At 42.3% G+C, this 22,754-nt stretch overlaps 1 long non-coding RNA gene across 1 annotated transcript; it reads right to left on the bottom strand.

The window, feature by feature from the left end:
* Window positions 1–2,574: 2,574 nt before the first annotated feature.
* LOC145431310 (uncharacterized) lies at window positions 2,575–12,761 on the bottom strand. The gene is made up of 3 exons (XR_013911607.1): window positions 11,517–12,761; window positions 11,177–11,387; window positions 2,575–2,834 (listed from the first exon to the last, which is right to left on the bottom strand). It is a non-coding gene; the product is annotated as an uncharacterized LOC145431310 (long non-coding RNA).
* Between the last annotated feature and the right edge of the window lie 9,993 nt (window positions 12,762–22,754).

The following is a 22,754-nucleotide window of genomic DNA, read 5'->3' as shown; positions in this document are numbered from 1 at the left end:
CTCGGACGACAGTACACCTAAAGCTGGGCAGACACTGTGCGATTTTTTCAGTCACGTTATTCAGCTCCTGCTCAAACTGCACGATTGACTCGCAGGGGTTAGAAGTTCGTAGGCTACGATGCAGGTCTCACACTATACCGCCCGATGCTCTGATGCGACCTGAGTGCTCACACTGTGCCAACATAACATGAAGGTTATAACAGAAAATCTGTCGCTCGCTCTCTCTGTCTTTCACTCACACAGACACACCACTACCATCAACTTTGCTAAATTGCTAATGAAAAACATGATCAGGCAGCTGTGATTGAGCAGCAGTGTAAATCCAACTATTTTCACGGTTGTTGTGGTCGTGATCATTTTGTGATGCCACATCGAAAAGGCTCGGATGAGCTTTCCAAAGTTCTACAAGTTGTGCCTCCATCGCTTGTGTCCAGATCACACGCTGCACAGCCGTGCTGCTCCGTCTTTTTCACCGACGTTTACGTGTTTGCACGTGAGCAGTGTGAGCGGCTGTGGTGACACCCTCACGAGCGATTGATGATCGGGAGCTGGTCGTGAGGTGTTAATCGCTTCTCGTTACCCCACGTATACTACACGACGCACGATGAAGATCACTCAAAAATCGGCTCAAAATGGGCCTAAAATCACACAGTGTGAGCCCAGCATTAGAGCAGCAATGTTTGTTCCCCTCAGAGAAAGGGAAGAATGGGAAAAGGAAAACACCTGGCTGGAAAACGTTAATATGGGCATGTGCAATGAATATCAGCGCTATGTGGCCAGAAGTGTGATAATATAACTTATTTTGTGTAATAAACAACTGCAAGGATAGATGATTACAAATAGATGACTAATACATAAAAGTAATACATAGATGAATAATGATGATGAGTTAAGATGCGTAATCATGGGAACAAGCGGGTTTACAAACAGGAGCAGCTGATTAGCATTAGAAAAGCTGAAATAATACCTCAGCTGAAGCCAATTGTACTAAATGCACTAAATGTGCACTGTTACAAGAATGTTTTTCTTTCTATTGTTTTCTATTATTTTAAGTTAAGCAGGACAGAGTTCTTTTAAAGAAAGATTTACTTATATTCTCAAAAGTTAAGCATGACAGGCTTCTGTTTAAGAAAGAGACCTGTTTTACTGTGTTAATGTTGTCATTTTGAGCTAAAGATAAATGGCTAAATGATCATTTGTTTCCCATATGGTCATATCACAAAGAATATGCATCTACTTAAATCAAATTCAAGTCAAATGGTTAAAAAAATAATTTCACACACAAAAAAAGAGCTAGAAAATTCACCACACTGGGAAGGGTGAAGACAACTGGGTCGCCCGGCCCTGGCCACGAGGTGTCCCTTATTTATTTTTCAGGGAGTTGGCAACCCTACATATAGGGGCCTATAGTCAGATTAATTTTATGAATGAACTATAAATAAAGACATTTTCTCTGGTAAATATCAGATTGCTGCTGCTTCAGAAGTTAAAATGATTTCAGCCTGACCGTGCTAATAACGAAAAACTTGATGCCGACGATCGCTGTTTTGCTTTTTACATTTTGTTTCAGTCGGGTAGAGAAAAATAGCTCCGCGGAGCATTTAAAATGAAGTGGAAACAGAGTGGGACAGAGAATAATGATGCCACGCTGTGAATCTGACCTTAAATTCGTGATGCGTGATGTGCCTCTGCAGACAAACTGAGGCCTGACGCTGCATAATGCAAAACACCTTCAGTGGTTGCTTTTTATTACCTGGAGATTTGCAGTTCCCCTCCTCTTCCTCCTGCAGGGCACCACCTCACATCCATACAGTGCGATCCAGGCGCAGCTGATCAGGACTTCCTGTCGGTGGAGGTGATTTTCCCGAGTTTGATTGCTCCAGCTGGGCAAAGATTTGGTTCAGTGACCCTTCATCTGCGAGAGTGTCACAGCTATCGTCCAGGTGTGATTCAGAACTGATGCTGAACACAAATAGAGCTACATTCAATCAGGAAGGCACTTCATTCTCCTCTGAACTCCTCATTATGTTTCCTCCACGCTTCTACATTTGCTCCATTTTCAGGTGTCCAGTCGAGGTAATAATCAGGTGACATTAGGTCCTTAAAAGCTGGAGAGTCTCATTTCCTGCGTTAAGAGAGTTGGAGACTTCGCTCGGCATCGCAGGGAAGAAAATACAAGAAATGTGTGCAAAATGAAAACTTTCACAGGTTGCATTTGCACGAGATCAATGTGAGCCATGTTTGTCTCATTTCTATTAAGACATCATGTGTATAAGAAACACGTATTAGGACAAGGATGTGCTTTTGTTTTATGTAGAAGTGCTCTTCTTCTGCTTTTAATACAGTGCTTTTTTCTTACTCTCGGCTCTTTATGATGTCATATTGGTGGTTATCTCAAATACAACAACAATTATAAGAACTATTTTAACTTTATCTGTATAGCACCTTTCTAAACCAGAATTATAAGCAAACAGCTACCGGTGTGAGCTCAGGAGCCCCGCCCACCTGCTGTTTGAACCTTTCATGCATGAATTATGACAAACTCAATCAGGATTTTTTTCTTACGTATTTTTATTCATCTTTAGGCATGAAAAATGTCACTGTTTGCCAGGGCAAACCGTGGGGATGTGGGGGAAAGGAGGACCCAATAGGCTGGACTCTTTAAAGAAGGCAGTGCGTTTATTTACAGTGAGGTACATAACAGATGCACATTAAATCCCCGTTGCTCCCTATACTCCCGTGTGTTTGTTCCACTCCGACGTCCGTGCTCGTGCTCTCCACTGCCGTGTTTCTGCACCCCCGGTGCGTGCTGTCCTCCTTGTTCCACGTTCCTCCTGCAGGAAAACCACAGAAGCAGCCGTCAAACACTGACCCCCGCGGGCATACACGATCCGCACTACCGTACACTGACACACACTGACTTGGAGTTTAACTCAATGATCCCGCGTCAGAAAGAGCGCCATCACTCTCCTAAATTACTTCATGTTTTTAAACATGTACTTTTCAAAGAGTTTTTACATGTCCACTTAAGTGGACAACTGATGTGTATGGTGTGACACATCAGTGTCCAATGTGGTGGTTTATGTGCAAATATATCATCACCACTGACACAAATACAAGAAAATAGCCTTTGGATAGCTGTCCACTGGGTTAGACCTCCTGTTCATGAGGGGCAGCCAATCAGAAGAAAGTAAAGGGAGAGGAGCTACAACAGCTTGAACCAAGTAGAGGAGGAGGTGAATTTATTTATTTATAAGTGACTTATGTATGTATGTATGTATATATATGTATATATTGTACTATTCTTAGTTAGCGTATTGTCTGTCTTGTCTTAATGTTGGTTTAAAATGGAGCACTGTAACAAAAACTAATTTCCCCCAGGGATCAATAAAGTATTCTGATTCTGATTCTGAATGTAGAACGGTGAGTAAAGGTTTCAGGTTTGTGATGAATCTCAGCGCTGATGGTATCTTGACCCTGACATAAAAGTGTAAAACAAGAAGTCTCCCTCTTGCTTCAAAGTACAGACGGGGCTTTAGATTTAAAGATAAACTCAGAATATCTTTAAATAACCTCCTACTAGCTTTTCCTCACTTACACTGACCGTGATAGAAAAAGTCATGAGGTCGAGGCAAAGTGGGAAAGAAAGTTTATAAGGACACAGGAAAGGAGGAGTCTGACCGCATTTATGCTCGACTCCTTAAGCTTTTTTAAAAAATGACTCCTTTATTTGGATGTTGCAGTTTGGGGTGTGCAGGTGTTTAGAATTAGCAGCTACAGATGCTAGGTTTCACCTATGCTAAGTGGAGTTGAATCTTGTATAACATGAAAACACTTTGAGTGTTTTCATGTAACAGACAACAATACTGTAACAGACAACAATATTTGAATATTGTAGTCCACAGACCGTCTGAGAAGTTCCTCCTTCAGTCTCTGTGTTTCACCCCTACAGTCGATGGATCCAGCTCGCTAACCAAGCTAGCTAGCATTAGCTGATAACTTAGCACTCAGTTCAGGTGATTCATTTTATTGTCTCTTCTGGGAAACTTGGCTGGCAGCCAGGCTCTCAGGAAATCATCCAAACAATTTAAAAACAACCATAAAAAAATCCACATCCCAAAATACACTAAATATATAAAATCACAAGATGTGATGCCCCAGGACAAAATCACTGCGATTTGTTAAAACAAAAAGGTACAAGGCAACATAGAGATACCACATAAACTGATTTAAAAATGCTATTTTGCAAGCAGTGAGGTCACACCATGATGTGTTGGGGACTACCACCATCTTTTATATACAGTCTCTATGCTAAGCTAATGCACAGCTGTTGTTTCAGAGCTTGTTAAATTTAGAAAAGTTGATACTTGAGCCAAAACAGTAAAACGCAGCATAAAACCGAAAAATTACCGAAAAGCACCACTGAACGACACAGGAAATCATTCCTGCCTGTGGCCATCTCCCTGTACAACGCATCCACTTAACACACTGTTTGCTGCTACAACTACACATGTTTCTTTTCCAACTATTTATTTATGAGTGACTTATGTATGTATGTATGTATATATATGTATATATTGTACTATTCTTAGTTAGTGTATTGTCTGTCTTGTCTTAATGTTGGTTTAAAATGGAGCACTGTAACAAAAAATAATTTCCCCCAGGGATCAATAAAGTATTCTGATTCTGATTCTGATGATTCTGAAAACCATCAAAACATTAGCTCCATGGTTCTTTTATTAGATCTATTTTAGATGAATTACTTTAATAATCCTGCAAATTCAATATTGTGTTTTTAAAATTGTATCAGAACTGCTTTTCAACTATTATTATCACCATGTGGATTGATTGTGGACTACAGCGACTGTAAAAAGAGAGAGCGAGTCCAGCAGTGGGTATAAAACGATGCTGGGTGTTAAAATCTGTCAGGGGGTCCATTGTTAATTTCCCTTCAGGGATGATCTTTTATGTGCACCTTGCTTCTCTCGATTGATTGCCTCGCTTCTTACCTGAGGCCTTGGGCTACAACAAGTCTGAACTACCCTTTACCTTTTTATCACTGCATAGCATTAAGGCAGCACACACAATCAGAGAGTCCAGCCTGGGTTAAAAATGAAATCAGTTACGTGCTTGTATCTGAGTGTATTCATGCTTCGTATAGTTAGAGGTCTGAGGCAGCAGTGAAATGAAAAGCCAGACCCCAGAGGATTAAATTTGGGAGAATATGCTTGTAGTTCTTTGTGCGGGAATGTCATTGATGAGGCTTCACCTTCATGTAAAGACAAAGCATCTGTACAGGAACACCTGTAGCTTCTCTAAAATGAGCCTGTTGGCTCCCAAAATATCGATTACAGATAAATTTGACCCGTGGGAGGCTGTACCTGAGCTCGGCTCGGCTCGCTGTTTGATCCCAGCAGCGCTCTGCACCAATATAAATTTCTTTCATCACATGACCTCAAAGCCACAGATCAAAAGTACCAGCAGCTAAGTGTAACAACCAATCATGGCCTCGGTTCATCAGATGTCTGAGCACGCAGCGTCCAGCTGAAGGGGAGCGATTCGGTACCTCGAGAATCTGTTGTAGTGTTTGAGTGTGGAGAAAAGGATGAAAACCTCAGGCAGGCTCCGGTGATCAAAGACACACTGATGAGCGGCGCTAAGCTTTCCAGCACAGGTAAAACAAAACATTAAAAACACGCTCAGCAGTGATTTAAAGTCCTGATCTGATCAAGAGATTCAGAATTATAAATTAAAGGTGGTAGACGAGCAGGAATACGTACACAGAGCAAACCGTGAGGGAGGCTTCGCACAGCAATGTTTCCGATGTTAGAGCGGATCTTTGCTGATCACTTATTGTTGGTTTGACCATCATCACAAGGCAAAATAAATCGGAAGAGCAATGAAAAAGCATGCATGGGAATCCATAACATAGTAGTTGGATACCGTGTACTCAAGTCTTGATGCATGCTCAGTCATCCAGATAAGTAAATCTGCAAAAGTTGATTCTGTTCATCTGGACGTAACCTTTTCAGTGGGAGAAACGTTTCGTCACTCATCAAAGTGACTTCTTCAGTCTCAGCTGACTGCAGGTTTCCCCGGTCTTATAAAGAGATTGGCATTGTGTGTTACGTCTTGGGATGAGAACGTGTTGTTTTTCCACATGGAAGAAAGAGTGGTGACACAATTAACTCTGCTGTGGATAGTCCACTTATCTGCTCAGTGAATTCAGTCTCAACATATGCTAGAATCAACTACTGTAACCTCCTAACATCCAGCAGGTCATCACAAACCTGTTTGGTTCATGTCTACTTCTTTATATGATTTTTTTAATTATCTGGCTGAAATGCAACCTAAGTGATGACCTGCTGGATGTTATGAGGTTAGTATATGGTAATAAATCTATCATATTTCCATGTAGCTAAAGTAGCTGTCAAAACCCCCCCAACTTTTTAGTCTTTTGTAGGACACAGTAGCATTAATCACACACCGTGAGCATTCTTCAAGTTGGGCAATAACTTCCTCAAAGTCTTCAGACATGCAACTGGAGTCTGTGAGGTCGCATTATTTTGACATATTTCGTGTAAACTGAGGACCTCAAATGCAAACCCATGACAAACTTTTTAAAGGTGAACCAAAAGCTGGTAAAACAACAAGAGCGCTGCGTTTCAGGATGTTAAGTTACAGAAACACGAAACTGATGCAACAAAAGCCAAGAGGAACAGTGGGAATAAATCAGGCATAACGAGACATGGCAAGTTAAAAACAACACAACACAACTGGGGGAACAAGACAGACAAGGCTAACACAAAGATGAAACTGAGGGAACACAAAGGGAACGCTAAAGGGAACTAAGACATCTAAAGCCATCTATAACTAAACTAGGAACTAGATGCACAAATAATAAAACTATATGTTTTTACTTTACTGTCAAAGTCCAGCTGGTTTTGTGCAGCAGTCAACAAAGCATAAGTTTAACTACAGTGTTTGATACACTGACCTCATTCCTCCAGTGTCTATAATAACCAAGACAAACTATCTGAAAGGCCGGCATGCAAAATTAATGTTACTTCAAAGCCAAAGTTCTCAGTTCAAACCGAGAAGAAAGCCTTGAGAACAGTGGTGAAAGCAGCATGATGTGGAAGCTCTCAGCAGCCTCAAAAACAACATCTCACACAGAGCCAAAGTAAGCTGTCAAAGAAAAGTCCAAACCAGTGTCCTCCTGCCTCACGTCTCCTCTCAGGAGATTGGCTGATTGGTAGTCTTGCTCACATCTACACACAGGGGACAGACTGAGCCAGGGACGGCTTCCAGGATCGGTGTCACACCTCAGGGTCAGGATCACGTCAGAAGGTCGTAAGCAGCCTCACAGGTACTGTAAACCCCCGTGTTTAAAAGTACCAGCTTGCACCACAAGATGGGGTAGTTAGTTACTGTAACCTTTATTTAATTAACCAGGTAAGTCGTTAAGAACATTTAATGGCAAAAACATCTTTAGCAACAAGTTAAAGAAGCAGCAGACATATGAAAACATCTCAGCACAGCACAGGTAAAACACCACCCCCTGGTGGTGAAAGTTTCAGTAAACCTTTGCAGAAGGTAAATACAAAAAGTACCTTTACCATAAATCTCCGTGAGTCAAGGATGTTCCTAATGTATTTAGAGAATGCATCAGAAAACAACTGATTTCTTATTCAGGCTGAACAGGGATTTGTTCAGTGGTTTTATTGTTCTGCACACTGCAAAGATCACACTGTTGACAGAACAGATGGAGAGCAAACACACAAACAGAGTCCTTTGTAACGACTACTAAATAATTCAGGTCAACATAAGCTACGCCATCTTCTGAAGGATGCTGGATGTTGCTCCTTGTGAAGTCAGAAAATGACAAACAGAAAGCAAACTAATTAATCAGCGAGTTCTTGTTTTACCATCTGAAAACACAAACTCACAACTCGGTGATGTAATCCCGTTGATTATATTAATAACTGTTATGGAGGTGTAGCCAAGCAGCAGGAGGTTTGGTGGCCTTGGGATCACGCTCATGCTTCATCGAGCGGTGACCTCAAATTTGTAATCTTAAACCGGCAGGTAGGATTATAGAAATGACCCTTCAGCTGACCTTTCCCATATGCTTCCCTCTGAGTATGCATTTTATGTATTCTTGAAGAACAGACAGAATTTATGTAAGCTCAACCATTATTAACATTCATCTGTACCTTTGTCAGTTAAACTGGCTCATTATTATTTTATTGTAATGCTTATCTCGTCTTGGGAAACTGCAACACTAATTTCCTCATATCTGAGACAATAAATTAACCGTAACCTTTAATCTGTAATCAAAACAAGATTGTTATTTCCTTTCATTTAAAGTTGGCAGCACGACTCTGGTCAGGAATCTCCCAGCTGCTCTACGCACCTACTTATAAACATATGTGCACGAGGTGGGGAAAAACATCCAATGAGAACAGAGCAGGCACCACCACAAAGAGAGGAGCTTGGGATACACGTGGGTTTCAAAGCAGCTTGCAGAGGCGGCTACAACTGCAGACAGGCTACAGCAGCTTAAATACGGAGCAATGCAGAGATTTTCCAGCTGTGCCTTCTAATCTATGCTGCATTTAATGATCTGGGATTGTGGCTTAACTTACCTTCATGCCCTGCCTGACCTCCTTGTATATGAGCTACACATTTCCACCGTGGTTTGGCTGATTCAAGGGCAGGTTTCTAATACACATGCGGATTTAGACAACAGCAAACAGCAGTGTCCTTATTAGTATTTGGACAGTGCATAATTAGGGAATTCACTTACATAGTCTCCTCCAACCAAACTCTCTGAGCCCTGAAAGCAGACCGACAGCTGATCGGCCTCCATCAGAAACAGATGCTGCTTCAGATGATGGTTTAGAGGAAAAAGAGACTGAGTGGCAAGGGAGTATGGGAAACGAGGATGCAATTAAAGGAAGTGGGATCAGTGAACTGATTCTGCAATGTCAGAGTTATCACCAATATAAAGTTTGAGAATATTAGCTAATGGTCACACCAGGCCAAAGAGCACAGCCTGAGTGTGTTAAACTGAGCAACTATGCAATACAGTGCTTATGAATTTCACTTTTCATTTATGTGACTAAGATTTTATTAGTTCTTTGAAAAGTTACACCGGCTCAGTGTGAAGACATTCACCCCGGCGAGATAATGAGATCATTGCCTCCTTTTTAAATATATGAATATTTGTGTAAGTGCTGGGTTGTGGTTTGCGTCCTCGGGGAAGTTTCTGCATAGAGGACCTTCTCAGCATTGTGGGTGAGACATTAGATGGTGGACTGGCAGATTATCCTCATAGTCCGCATGTTTGTTCCTCATAGTTTTGGAAATTTTTGAGGTCTTGAAGTCCTATTAAGCATAAAACTTAATCCACAGCTTGATAGTAAGAAAAAGAGCAAGAATTACAGTTATCTTCAGCTTTCATAAAACAAAACTATAAACTAGAAATTAGGTGCTTGCTCAGAGGGGTTCATTTGATTGTTGAGATTTCTTAGTCGTGTTGAAGGATCTTTACCGGGCAGCATGGTGGTGTGGTTCTTAACCCTGTCGCCTCACAGCCTCAAGTGTGTTTGAATCTGGGTGGGGCCTTTATTTTGCATGATAGATTTGTATTATGATGTTTACATTTTGTAAAAGGTTGTCTGTCTCCGAAAAATCTGTCACCCTCTGCCACCCCAGGAGGGAGACAATGATTTTTTGGGCAGTGTTAATTACCCCCTGCACACTCTTCTTGTTGTGGCCCCTGCGTACCAAACATCCACTGAGGCACTGTAAGGCCAGCAGCAGCTTCTGGGCCGGGTTGTTCATCCTCAGGACACAGAGGACGTGCAGCCGCTGTTTTTTTTTTTACCAGGGCGATGGTGTTCTGGGTCCAGGTGAGATCGACGGTGATGTGGGTGTCCAGAAACCTGAAGGTGGAGACAGATTCTGTTCTCCACTTATAATGAGAGGGGAGTGGACGTTCAGCTTCAGGTTATTTTCTCTTTCTCCGACCTGTACGCTGTTTGATTTAAATCAGGGATGAGTCCAATCACAGTGATGGAATACTTTACAATGACGTTGGTTGGGTGGTTGATGTGCAGTCGTAGGTGATGATGGGGGGCCGATTCAGACTGATTGAATCCGGTTGGTTTGGAAGTCTTTGATCCAGGAGCAGGTGGCAGTGGTAACTGAAGCTGGTCCAGTTTGGTGTGAGGATGTCTGAGATTATGGTGTTATAAATGTCGTAAATGGTTGTCTGTCTCCGACAAATCAAGCTCAAAAGCACCAATTATCAGTCAGCATTTGTCAAAATATTTTCTGCTATTACGTGTTTTTGCTGCAAAGATCATTGTCGAGTCACAGTGCACAAGCGACAACCTCATTTTTCACTGTTAGAGACGTTTGTAAACTGTGATTGGATCAGCAGAGCTGGAGTATTTGAGTAAACAGGATTTGTTAGGCTCCACTGAACCAGCACTAACACCTGAATCATATTACGTATGCATCTCGCCTCAAATTCAGCTTTAATGTCATTTCACTGACGGACTTCCAGGACGTCCCACATCAGAAGGCTAGAAAGTAATGAGTCTTCATATTATCAGACAGCTTCCCCTGACAGCAAGGCTGAAGAGTTAAAACCGCTTTTTATTGTCAGGAAATCCATTAAAAAGTTGCTTTAAAAAGCAGACACATTTTCCTCCTCTTCTGCATTATTAATAAATCGTGTGTCATGATTGCAGTTTGGATTTCTGACAGTCTTAAACTAGTTTTTAAAAGGGATTCTCACATGAATGCATTCTCTAAATACATTAGGAACATGAATGCAATGCGAGTAAGTCACTGACTGACGGACTTTGATGTGACTGGTTAACCGACTGCTCTGACACTCTCCACGTCGGGCTGAGTGGAGGGAATAATGCTCTGAGGATCAATACTAAACACATTTTATCCCCTGAAATCACATCAGGAAGACGCAAACTTCCAAACTGGAAGGACAAACGGCTTTTTCCCTTTCACCTTTGCCCACAAACCAGTCAAAATCAATCATGAAGAAGGACGTCTTTACATCTCTTTGTCTTTTCAGAATAAAGACATACTAAACTGCCTGAAATTAATGTGTTAAAGGATTATAGCATTGCAGGAATAAACTTACCCAGATCCTTTGGTACTGTTGATGAGCTGACATGTTTTCACTCTTTCATGAAGACATTTGACGATCTCCCCTGCCCCCTTAGTGCACTTAAGAGTTTTGACACCTCTGCGTAGACCAATAGAGACGACCATTTGAATCATTTCTAGGTTTTTCCACTGGTAGCTGCTTCAAGGATTACTCGTAAAGCGTTCAAGGCCCAGAAGACTAAAATCTAGAAAAGGCAACAAAACAAAACAAAATGACAAAATGAAACGAAGAAACAGTCGAATTGCCCGTCAACTTTTCAAAAAGGAGGACTGGAGGGTGTGCTCCAATTATCGAGGTGTGTCACGACGCTTACCTTCCCTGGGAAAAGTTTACTCCAGGGTGATGGAAAGCATGTTCCAGCCAACCTGTCGAACCCTGGATCCTGGAGCAGTGCGGACTCCATCCTGGCTATGGACCAGATGTTTACCTCTGGAAGGGCCGTGGGAGTTTCACCATCCAGTCTGCGTGTGTTTTGTCGACTTATAGAAAGCTAAGGCTTATAGAAAGAGAGGCTTCCACTAGCAAGATCCAGACTGGAAATTGCATGGATGGGTGATTGGATGGATGGACCACAGCACTGCGGCTAAAGAATTATCGGTAGATATAGTCAAGGCTTAAACCCCGAAATAATGCAGCTCGTATGGCCGACTGTAACGCCGAACACGATGCCAACTTCTGGCTTCAAATGGGATTCTAACCCCCCTCACCCAGGCACAAGTGTTCTTATAAACTTACCGCAGCACTTCATCTTACTTTGTAGCACTCAGATGATCTGGAGTCTCAATTCCTCTCCAAAAGCTTACATTTCAATATGCTGAAAGGTTTTGATGGATTTTTTTTGTCCAATGACATCAGAAACATGATCCTTTAAGCTCAGAGAGGGCCAGGTGCTAAATTAGATCTGAAGGGTATTAAAAAGGATAAAACGGATGATTAAAAACGATGGAAGATAACTTCATCGCCATGGCTACATGGAAAAGTTGTACAGTTATTTAAAGCTTCACAATAGAACAAAACAGATTTTTTATTTTGAACTTAAAAAAAGAAGAAAAAAACAGACTCAACAAAAACAACAACAAAGTAAAGACATCAAGTTTTCATGAATATCGCTTTTTAAAGTCAAAAAAGAAATGATAGATGTGTTTAGAACAAAAAACCCTGAAGGTAGAAACTACAAGTTCAAGCTAAGACAGAAGATTAAATGAATCTTTGTATCAAATATTATGTACGAGGTTCAGAGGAAAACAATGATCAGTTTGATTTTTGCAATAACATTCTAGTGTTAAAGTCGTTTACATATAATTACAGGTTTTAAATAATACAATTTTAATTTTTCTGCACCCCAAGTAATAATTTAGTCCTTAAAACATTGACACAAAAGCGTTGGCGGTATACTGTAGGGGCCTCATGCTCACTGATTGTGACTCTCACATCTGGAATCAGCCAAACATGGAAGAAGCAAAATTACAGATGTTTTACCCGTTTTTGTTTTTCTTTATCTAAATAAAAACATTTAAATTCTAACGTGACACTCCAAAACTTTCAGTCGAACGACCCGATTTACTCAAATGAAACCGAGGGATATGCGGGTACAGCATGGATGTTTGTACTCCGTCAGTGACTATGATCGCGAGGAGGTTTTTGCTGCAGCATCCTGTTCATCCAGCGCCTGCCAGCGACTATCTTCTCTAACGAACGAAGGTCTCCAGGTGCTCTGTGGGCCTGTGTGACCTTTGTATTTGTTAGACACCTGAGAATAAACAGCCTGGAAATACGAACAGGCTTTCCTCCTGAGTTCTAGTTCTCACTCAAGGATCTGAAAAGCATCCTGCTACTTCTGTTCCCTACAATCATGGCTGATTATATTCAACTAACCATTATTAGTAAACCGAGTCGCAGCTCTGCAGCACTTCTTCTGAAAATTGTTCCAACTGTAAACCTGGATTATATGGAAGTTCCCTTTGGAACGGTACCTTCCTAAAACAAAGGAACAGGCTGCACAGAGTGTTCGCCTCCCAATATTCATCCTGCAGCTTCAATCTGAGGAGACAACCTGCAGTGCGTCAGCATTTTAATGATCATTCCAACCTACTCTGAAATATCTTGACAGAAATCGAGGCTCAGTGAGGCGATCATAATGATGAATGTTTGTATATGCAGCAGAGAGTGCCCTGGCAGGACCGCTTCATAATTCAGAGACTGACCCAGAATTTTATTCTTTATTCTGAGAAAACCCCCAGAAACTGTATTTATAGCATCAGAGGACACAGAGTCTATTTTGGGCTTTTGATGATAAAGACAATGCAAAGAAAAAAAACTTGTAGTGTTAAAGCAGAAGAATGTTTGAGTCTGATGGTAAAGTCGGTCAAATCCTGCAGGCTTGTTTCAGTCCGGCACCTAAAAATGTCGTGCTGCAATATCGCAGGCGGTTTTTTTTTTGCATCCGCTCACAGAGCACCACTGCTGCTCCCTCCAACAGGAAGCTCAGCCTGAATGGTCAGAATGTGAAGAGGTTTGCGTCCCCGAGGGAGCCTGCTGACAGAGAAGCCTTCTCTTTCACACGGAAAAGTTACCGACTCTGGGTTTTGTCTACTCCTGAATAATTGAAGACGCCCGTGCATCTTGTGTGTGTGTGAGTGTGTGTGAGTGTGTGAGCTGTCTGAACACTGCCACCGTCTGTCTGACCTTGTGGCTCAGGAAGCATTCACACTCAGCATGTCTGAAGGCAACAGGAGCACAGGTGCACATGGCAGTGACGAGCCAATGAAGACATGTCTGTTTGTTTTTCCTTTTTTTGTCATCGCGTCCTGCTTGACTTATGAAAAAGATGCCAGTCAGAGGCAGAAGTCATCCACGACGAGAGCGATCACACTGGACCTGAACTTTTTCTACATATTTTTGTATCTAATGAGATAAAAATGAAATCTTTCAAAGGAAACACGCTTTTAGTATTCTTCATTTGTATGCTCTTACTCTTGGTGTTCACATTAAACATGGCAGTGCATGTGCAAGCTCAGGCTTCACTGCTCTAAACACAGTCAGACGTTCCTTATACGGTCACCTCAGCCACACAGAGCTGGCTACTCAGGTTTCTCATGTGACATCACGCACACACGGCTCGAGATTTGTCCACCATATTGGGACACATCTCCCAAGGATGAATGAGTTTTCCCCGACTGGTTGGCAGTGGCTCCTGGACCAAATCACGCGGTTGCCACGGTTGTTTGGTTGGTCATGCTTGTGCGCAATTACTCTCTAACTACTAGCCCAGTAGTACTAAACTTGGAAAGGTGCGGTGCAAAGAAATGGAGAAGACTCACTTTCAAAGTAAAAGCTCTGCTTTGCAGCCAATATATTTCAAAAGGGGCAACTTTTATCTTGAAGATAAACACTCCTGGTTACCGGTTTGTGTTGAACTTTCCAGTTTCAGTAGCAGTCAGAAAGAAGCTGGACAGTGTGCATGTAGAGTCCACGCTAACCCTCAGTAAGAACAGAAGCCCCGCCCACCTGCTGTTAAAACTGTCCCAACTCAGTGCGGCTGCTAATGAGTTAAAACTTTTGTTACATTCTGTTGATAGTTACTTTTAGAAGGTCTTAGATTCTCATTAAACAAGCATTTACCTTTAAAGTCAGGCTGATGCTGTCAGTTTGGTCTCGTTCGTCCACATGACATTGTTCCATGACTGTACTTCCAGGTTTCTTTTATAGAGACGAGGCTTTCTGTGTGGAACTTTTTCAAGAAAACGGTTCAGCCCTATTCTAATTGTCCTGTCATGAACTTTAACCTTTAACATGCTAACTCGGGCCTGCAGAGTCTGAGATGTTGCTCTTGCGGTGTAACGTGGTGTAACTCTGAACGTGGCACGGTCTGACCTTGGCTCAGCTCAGTGTGACGTGAGCTTTGGCTGGCGTGCATCATTAGAATCACTTCCCACTGCCTAATAAAACTCCTTCGAGTGCTAATACTGAGAGGCTTCAGCAGTGGCAGCCATGTTGGTGCAAACGGTTTACAGAAAGCATTGGTTTGTAGTGCGTTAAAGCAGAACATTGTTCATATTAGGCCTAATCACGCTGAATGCATGCCGACGCTATCCCTTATTGGTCAGCTGATGATCCATTCACTGAATGTTTTGTGTAGGAGGTACAGAAAGCCGTGCACACTGGACAGAACTCATTTGCATGCAACCGTCTCATTGTCTGCACGCCACAGCACGTTGTGTAACTGCAGCATTTCTTCAGGTTGATTTCTACTGACCTATTTTCATCTCCCTGTGACTCATGTCTGGGTATCACACGGAGGCGGTCCACTCCCTCCATCCCCCTCTAACACCCCCTCCCATTTCCCACATTCCTCCAAAGTGACGTGTCCTGCTGTTATGTAACATCCATCGCCCCGCAGAGAGGCCCAAACCACTGCAGGGTCCTGACAGGTAACTCCCAGGACGACCGTTTGCCTCCAGCTGGCAAACATTAATCCCACGCTCTGCTCGTTAAAAAAAAGAACAAAATGCCCCAGAGTGTGGAAACCATTATAGATACTGTAGATGGATCTGGAAGAGAGACAGACAAATAATAGAGGAGAGACGACGTAACACGACTTTTTCTAATTTTGCCTCTAAACCCACCAAAGTGGATTTTACATCAACCCATCAAAATGTGAATGAAGAGCCTCTAAAAGTGAGAAACTGTGGACAAAAACGTCTGTATTTCCTGAACAGTTCATTCAATACTCTTGAAAAAACCTTTGAAAAAAGCTGAAAGTCTACACTGTTTGTCATGCAGCGCCTCAAATTAAAGTTTATTCCAATAAGAATCTGTATCTCCGAACTCCTTTGTTCACTCTTTTTAGCGTGCCCACTTGAAATAATGATGAAATCAAGCTTCCAAACCACAGAAGGAAACCCAGTTCAGACTTGTGGACATCCCTGGACCTTTTTTTTGAGAGATGGAAATTAGCCCCTGAAACTTTTGCATTTTGAATCGGGTCTCAGTGGGGGCGCCCGGGATCAGAGCTCATTACATAAAAACAGGTTTTTTCTAAAAACGACCCGCCGGTGTCCGTCCTGAGAGGCGCTCGGGGTCCTGACCCTCATCTCAGAATCACCACAGTACACTCGGAGTCGGTCTCCGGCTCCCTTCAGGCTAATGCGCTCGCTCTGTCTCCTGTCCCGAGGTCATGCTGTAAACACTGAGGTGAGGCTGTAAGCAGTTAATAAGGAAGCGTACTGTGTGATGTTCCAGCCTTTGCTGCCGTGACTCTGTGATGTGGAAGTGGCCAGAGTGGGCCAAAGTTCATTTCAGTAATGCGAGAAATGAATCAAGTTAATTTTACTGTTTCCATTGTTGAGTGTGAGCTCAGAAACTTACAGTAAAATTAAAATATTATTTAACTTCTCTTTTAACTGCGCTGCGATCCAGCGACGTGTAGTTTGGATTCTTATGGGAGCAAACTGTGCGTATTGGTGCGGACTGGACTTCAAAGCGAGCACAGCAGGTTGTGCACTCACCAGCACCAACCTGCTCTGATCCCGGCGCCTCGCTTAGTGTCCTTTTATCAGGACCTCAGGTTGGCTCGTTTACCCACACAGCTGTTTGGCGTCTCTGGGTGATGCCACTGCTGACACTTGTCTTTTTGAGTTGACTGTCAGGTCTGTTGTTTATAGCTGTGGCACAAACAGACCCACACAGCTGTTTGATTGGGACGTGTTTGAGACTTTTTTTGAACAACAGCAATCTTTTGTTGGTTTGGCACCGTCCAGCTCTCTCTGCGGCACCTGAACGGCGTCTTTTATTGTGGAAAGTAGAAATGCTTCAGTGGTCATTTAAATTGGTGTTGGCAATACTTGCCCTAATTACTTGGTTTTGGATCTCCATCAAAAATTTGCAGTATCACACAGCAGTAGAGCCTAAACCAAACACAATAGGATTTCTCTGGTTTCTTTCAATAAAGCTCTTTTCAGCACCAACAGGAACTTTTGACACCGAGTCCCCAAAGGTTACTGCTGTGAAGGTGTGTTTTGTTTTTACTCCTACTAAACAAACAAGTGGAAGTGAATTTTAAAAAATAAGTGGGAAAAGAAAACACCGAGGTCCCAACGGGATGCAAACCGAGGTCTTGTAGATGAAATGCAGATTTCTCTGAAACAAACAGGACCATTATCTCACAGCAGGAATACTTCCGCAACACCAAAGGACACCGTGCCCGTGATAATGAGGCGCAGGAGGAATCCCGACAAAACAGAGCGGCGTTATTTTCCACAGATAAAAACGTGTAATCTGCCACCGCTACTGGCTGAAAATTGTGTAGCTGGTCTTTTTTCCCCTGCCGTACGTCCCCCGCCACATTTCAATAAATATATTGAAAAATTTCCTTCAGTTTCGTTTGTCCTTCCAAGATAGTGTCAAAAACACAACTTTATCGCCGTAATGTTGTCGGTCTGGAGTTTTAGTGCGCACACCTTCAGTGTGAGGAGCCTTTTTATGGATATGGTGGCTTTAAATTGAAGGCGAGTCATGGTCCCGTTCCAAAAGTGTGCAAAGCTGTCATCAGTGGCTACTCTGAGCCATATTTTAATCATTTTTCTACAAAAACACTGCAAAAGTGCAACTTTGGAGTCGCTTTCATTTCTAGCATGATTGCAGTTGTTTTGCTACAGATGTGCTTCGTGATTTGATGAGGAGGAGAAGCTGTGATGAAGGGAGCCGACGTGAAAAAGCGGGAGAATGAGACGCGGGCAGAGTGAATCCGATGCTGATTAGCATGCAGTGCTTCCTGCTTTCACCTGATTACAGCTGACTCCGTGTTGACAGTGATGCTCAGTATGTGTACAGTTGAGCTTGTCAGACCGCCTTAACCTTCCTGTACTTCCTGCGGCATCCTGCACGTGTCGTGTTTATCAGCCTGTAAAATGTGAGTCACTAGAGCCGCAATCTGTCAGGAGCAATTTCCCTAAAAGTGTACTCGATGTCGTGTTTATGGTCCAAAAATACGAGGCCCGCTTAGAATGAAGCTACAGACTGCATATCCCAAAATAAAGTGTGAGTGAGGGCTGCACAAAGCACACTGTCTGTAACAGTGCCATCATAAACCATCACATCCACTGTCAGGTTATAGTAGGAACAAAAATAAGAGTCCACATGACGCTTTTGTCAGTGTGATTCTGTCTCTAACATGAAAAGCCTGATTTAAAGCTGGCTTCTCATGTCTCCTTGTAATTACGCCTTTGAGATGGAGGTTGGATTTCCTCCCGTCTGTCAAAGGAAGTGGGAAGTGGACGAAGTCATGCGGAGGTAAATCTAACAAACAGTGCAGATGGGCTAGTGTGGCAAAAACAAGCTTCCTGTGTTTTTAACGTGCTCTGCTGCAAACTGACACTTTTTTCTTATTGTGAGCCACAGAGTGGATCATTTCCTGCCTCAGATATCTCAGGATGTTGTGGCAGAACTCACCTTACACAACACTGAATGTTAAAAAAGAAAAAACAAGCATGTTTATGGTTTTGTTTCCCACCTGATTCGCTGCCTCTGAGCTCAGCAAACTGCAGATTCTTCCACGCTGTAGCCGGAGACCCTGCTCCTGATCCGCCACCTTAAATTTGGGTCAGTCTGAAACAAAACTTAATGCAAGTGGTCAGGACTGGACTTCCAGGGAGAAAGTTTCTGAGCTGCCTGTAAGAGTTGATCTCAGATGGGAGATCAGCTAATTCATACCGCGCTCCGAACGTTTGATCATCACTGTTATTTACCTTTACAAAACACAACAACACAAACCACAAACATTAGATAAAAAACAACATTTCCAAAAGTGTCAAAAATAATTCATGTTTATTGAAATTACTTCTATATTTAGCTTGGACAGCTTGGGAGGAAATCCGTTTTAGTCATGTGCGATAATTGATCTGATACCAGCTTTAAACAGGACCAATACTGATACCAATACTTTTAACCTATCGGCCAAAAACAGATTTGTGAGATGAATCATTATGAATTTGCAAACTCTGATTAGACTTTAATGAACACTAAATGTTTTTTACTCAATTCTTTAACACAACCAAAGACACTTTTCAGCTTTTTGTGTATTTTCAGCTGTTTTTTGGAGTCCTGGGATGTAAATGTGCCACTTCTGTTGACACCGACTGTGCTTTAGGGTGTAAATAAAACAGACATCACAGTCAACACAAAAAGGTTCAGACAGTTTTCATAGTGCGTGAGAGGATAAAAACAAAGTATCGATCCCATCGCATTTGCATCTATCTGACACCAATACCAGAGTCAGTATCGATACGATCATGGACTTTGTCATGTTCTGTTTGCAACAGTTACACTTGTGTGCTTTAGTTATCGATAATGTTGCTTTTATGAACTCTGGCGCCCGCCTCCATTTTTTGTAAGAGAGTTTGGTTCCTTTTATGACTCAGGGACGTCGAACTCCAGTCCTCGAGGACTGTATCCTGAAACTTTTCCATGTGTTCGTGCTGCAACACACAGGAATAAAATTAGTACATCATTAGCAAGACTTGACTGGATGCCGAGGTGACAACCCTGTAACCCTACTCAAGTAAATTTAAATGAAAGTGTAACTTTAAAAAATAAAGTACTTCTAACAGTACTTTTATTGCATCATGTTCATTCACTCATGAGCTGCTGTAACATGAATCAAATGGCTGAACTGCCACCTCAGCATGCAGACAAGTTCTGTAGTCTTGCTAACAACCTACGAATTTTATTCCGGTGTGTTGCAGCACGGACACATGGAAAAGTTTCAGGACGGCAGATCGTGGACTGGACTTCAACATCTGTGAGCTACGTTGCTCAAGTTGTGCTTTCTAAATTAGTTTTTAAATTATTTCATTTAATTTTTTTTATAAAGCTGTGATTTTCTATGTTACTTGTTGTGTGAAATTTCATGTCAACTTATTTTTTCTCATCTTGTTTCATCTTTTCTCAGATTGTCTTTTGTTTTCCTTTGGTGTAAAATATTGTAATTTTCATTTTGTAGGTTGTTGTTTCTGTTGTTTTTCTTAATCATGTCATTTCTTTTGTTTTTGTGAGGTTTTGTTTGATATTTTCTAATATTTTCCCTTTTTTTTGGTAATTAAAATAAATATATTTGGTGTTAATTTGTGTTTTTTGCTTGTAAGCTGTGTTTTTGTGCCTATACTAACCCTGACACAGTTGATAACCACTGCTAGCCTGCTGCAGTGATAATGTACCAGGTGAGATCCTACAAGGTCTTATCAAGGTGTAGTGAAGCTGCCTGATTAGCTCAAAATCTGTCACTGCAACAATTTCCATCTTTGATTGAAGCTGCACTGTGCTTCACGGGAGCCTCTTTACCAAAACACATTATTCGGTTGAGACAACAAAGCAGCACACGGTTAGATTTTTTGGGGGTAGAAAAACACTCAGCTTGTCATCCCAAATTACAAACAAGGAATGGAAAACAATTTCCCTCAATTTGTAAATCTGCTGCATTTTAACTGAATTAATGGATTTAAATGTTCTGTGAAGAAGCTTGACTGAATATTACATTCTTCAAACATCTGCTCCTCTCGTTAGCTCTAAGATTTTCTTTCCTTTCAGCCTTAAATTTCAGTTTTGGAGTTTCCCATATGCTCAAACTTGTGCAATGTTATACAAAAAGTCCACTTAGAGGAGTTGGTCCTTATTTTGAATCGTTATACATCTTATACTTAAATCCTCTGTCTGAAAAAAGCTGCTTTACCTCCACCCCCTTTACCTTTCTCCTGATTGGATGCCCCTCATTAGAAGAATTTTGCTAAAAGTGGGTGGAGCCTCACTACCGCCTGCAGTTTGGAAAGCAAACTTTTAGGAAGTTGGACGAAGTGGTGGCATCTTACCCAAATAAAAGTTCGGAAGTTTAACATGGGAGTCTGTAGGGATTGACTCTGTTTTGGCCTCCGGTGGTCACGAGAGAAATTTTTTTCGTGTCCATGTTGGCTTTATTTTTCAGCCCTCAGCCCTGGAGGTTGCCACCTGGTTTAAAAATTCATACTCTCTTTTTTCTGGCGCTCCGGGGGACTTATGTTTACACTGTCCACACCTTTAAATACACACCATCACCCGGGGTCACGAGGTGTTTCGCATCTTTCAACACTCCTTGCCTATCCAGTGTAGCCAGAGGCAATCAGGCCACGTCTTGGTTGCCATCCGTGATCCAGAGCTGTCTTTCCGCCTCTCCTGCTGCCTCTGTGATGCTCCTGATTGTTCTCTTCTTCTACTGTCCTCTGACCCAAAGCTGTTTTAAAGGCCTTGGCGGCTTCGATGGGTTTTCCACTGCTGCCGTCACCTTCGAGGACAGCTCCGGCAGTGCAGTTTATTTAGACGTTTTAACTTGGGAACTTTGTCATTGACTGCACACAAGGGAGGCTTCCCATTGAAGTGCTTAGAGATGCATCTGTGTGTTGCTCTTTTCTACAGCTGGTGAATTTAACCACACAACTATTTGTCATGCTAAGTCACCTCACTTGGTATGGTTGTGTTAGAGGGAATTCTTTAAATTAAGGTCCTCATAATAAGCTTTAAAGGTAACAAGATGTCCTGACAAGATGCTTATTAACATAATAATATGCACTAATAGGTCTCGTCTTTGTGTCATTATTAAATGTTTACTTGTTCTCCTTTTATCTCCTCCCACTCAGACTCTCAGGTGGACTCCCAGATTCACACCTGTTCTTGATTTTCTCATTACAGCACGTACCAGCACGAGCAGCCGTTATCAGCCACATAGTTGCCGACTGGTTTGCTCTGCTTACCTGCCAGAGCTCACCTGCCTGCCCACCCTCCACCACTCCTGAACTCCTGGAGCTTTCTGAGATCAATGCAAGCTACGACTCAGCTTTTTTCTGCATTAACAGTCTTCTTCCTGTGATCTCCTGCAGTCCTGTACCTTTTGTTCATATTTAACTTGTGTAACAATAAACCTTGTTAAAATGGCAACTCTGTGTCACTCTGAGTCCTGCGTTATAGTTAACAATCCTGACTCCATTTTACTCAAATCCTAACATTGATCTGAATGAGCTCTGGAGGCACCTGGATGGTACTTCCCATTCCAGACTTTGGAAATCGCTGCCCTAGACCACTGATACTGATACGACCAGCAGAGGACGGCCTATTTCTGATCATATGGGCCACATTAGCAACTCTGCCTTATCAGCTCTGAGCTGTATGTGAGGGGACATAGATTAAAATAAAAGAACAAGTTGGCATGTTGATGTGATTTCATCCACACATGCTGTACACTGGATCCTTGAAGCCACGATCCATCCATTCAATATCCCAAAGCTGCTCAACCCAGTTTTTCCTGAGTCTCAGTGTGTGTGTGAGAGAGAGAACAGAAACATGCCCTAACCTCCTCCATTGTCAGACATAATCTCACCAGTTAGAGGGATGACATGGTTGGCTTAGTTGTGCTGAACTCTGTCTGACGTGGATCCCAGTTTCCGGGGGTATTAAGGTAGACATGATGACATCATTCCACCGAAGCACCAGCTACACTCACCACGCAGCCTTCAACCCCCCGCGCATGTTC

This window comes from Astatotilapia calliptera, chromosome 10 (assembly GCF_964374335.1).
Source record: "Astatotilapia calliptera chromosome 10, fAstCal68.1, whole genome shotgun sequence".
NCBI lineage: Eukaryota > Metazoa > Chordata > Actinopteri > Cichliformes > Cichlidae > Astatotilapia > Astatotilapia calliptera.
The sequence above is the reverse complement of the archived record's forward strand: the minus strand, read 5'-3'. Positions and strand labels throughout refer to the sequence as shown.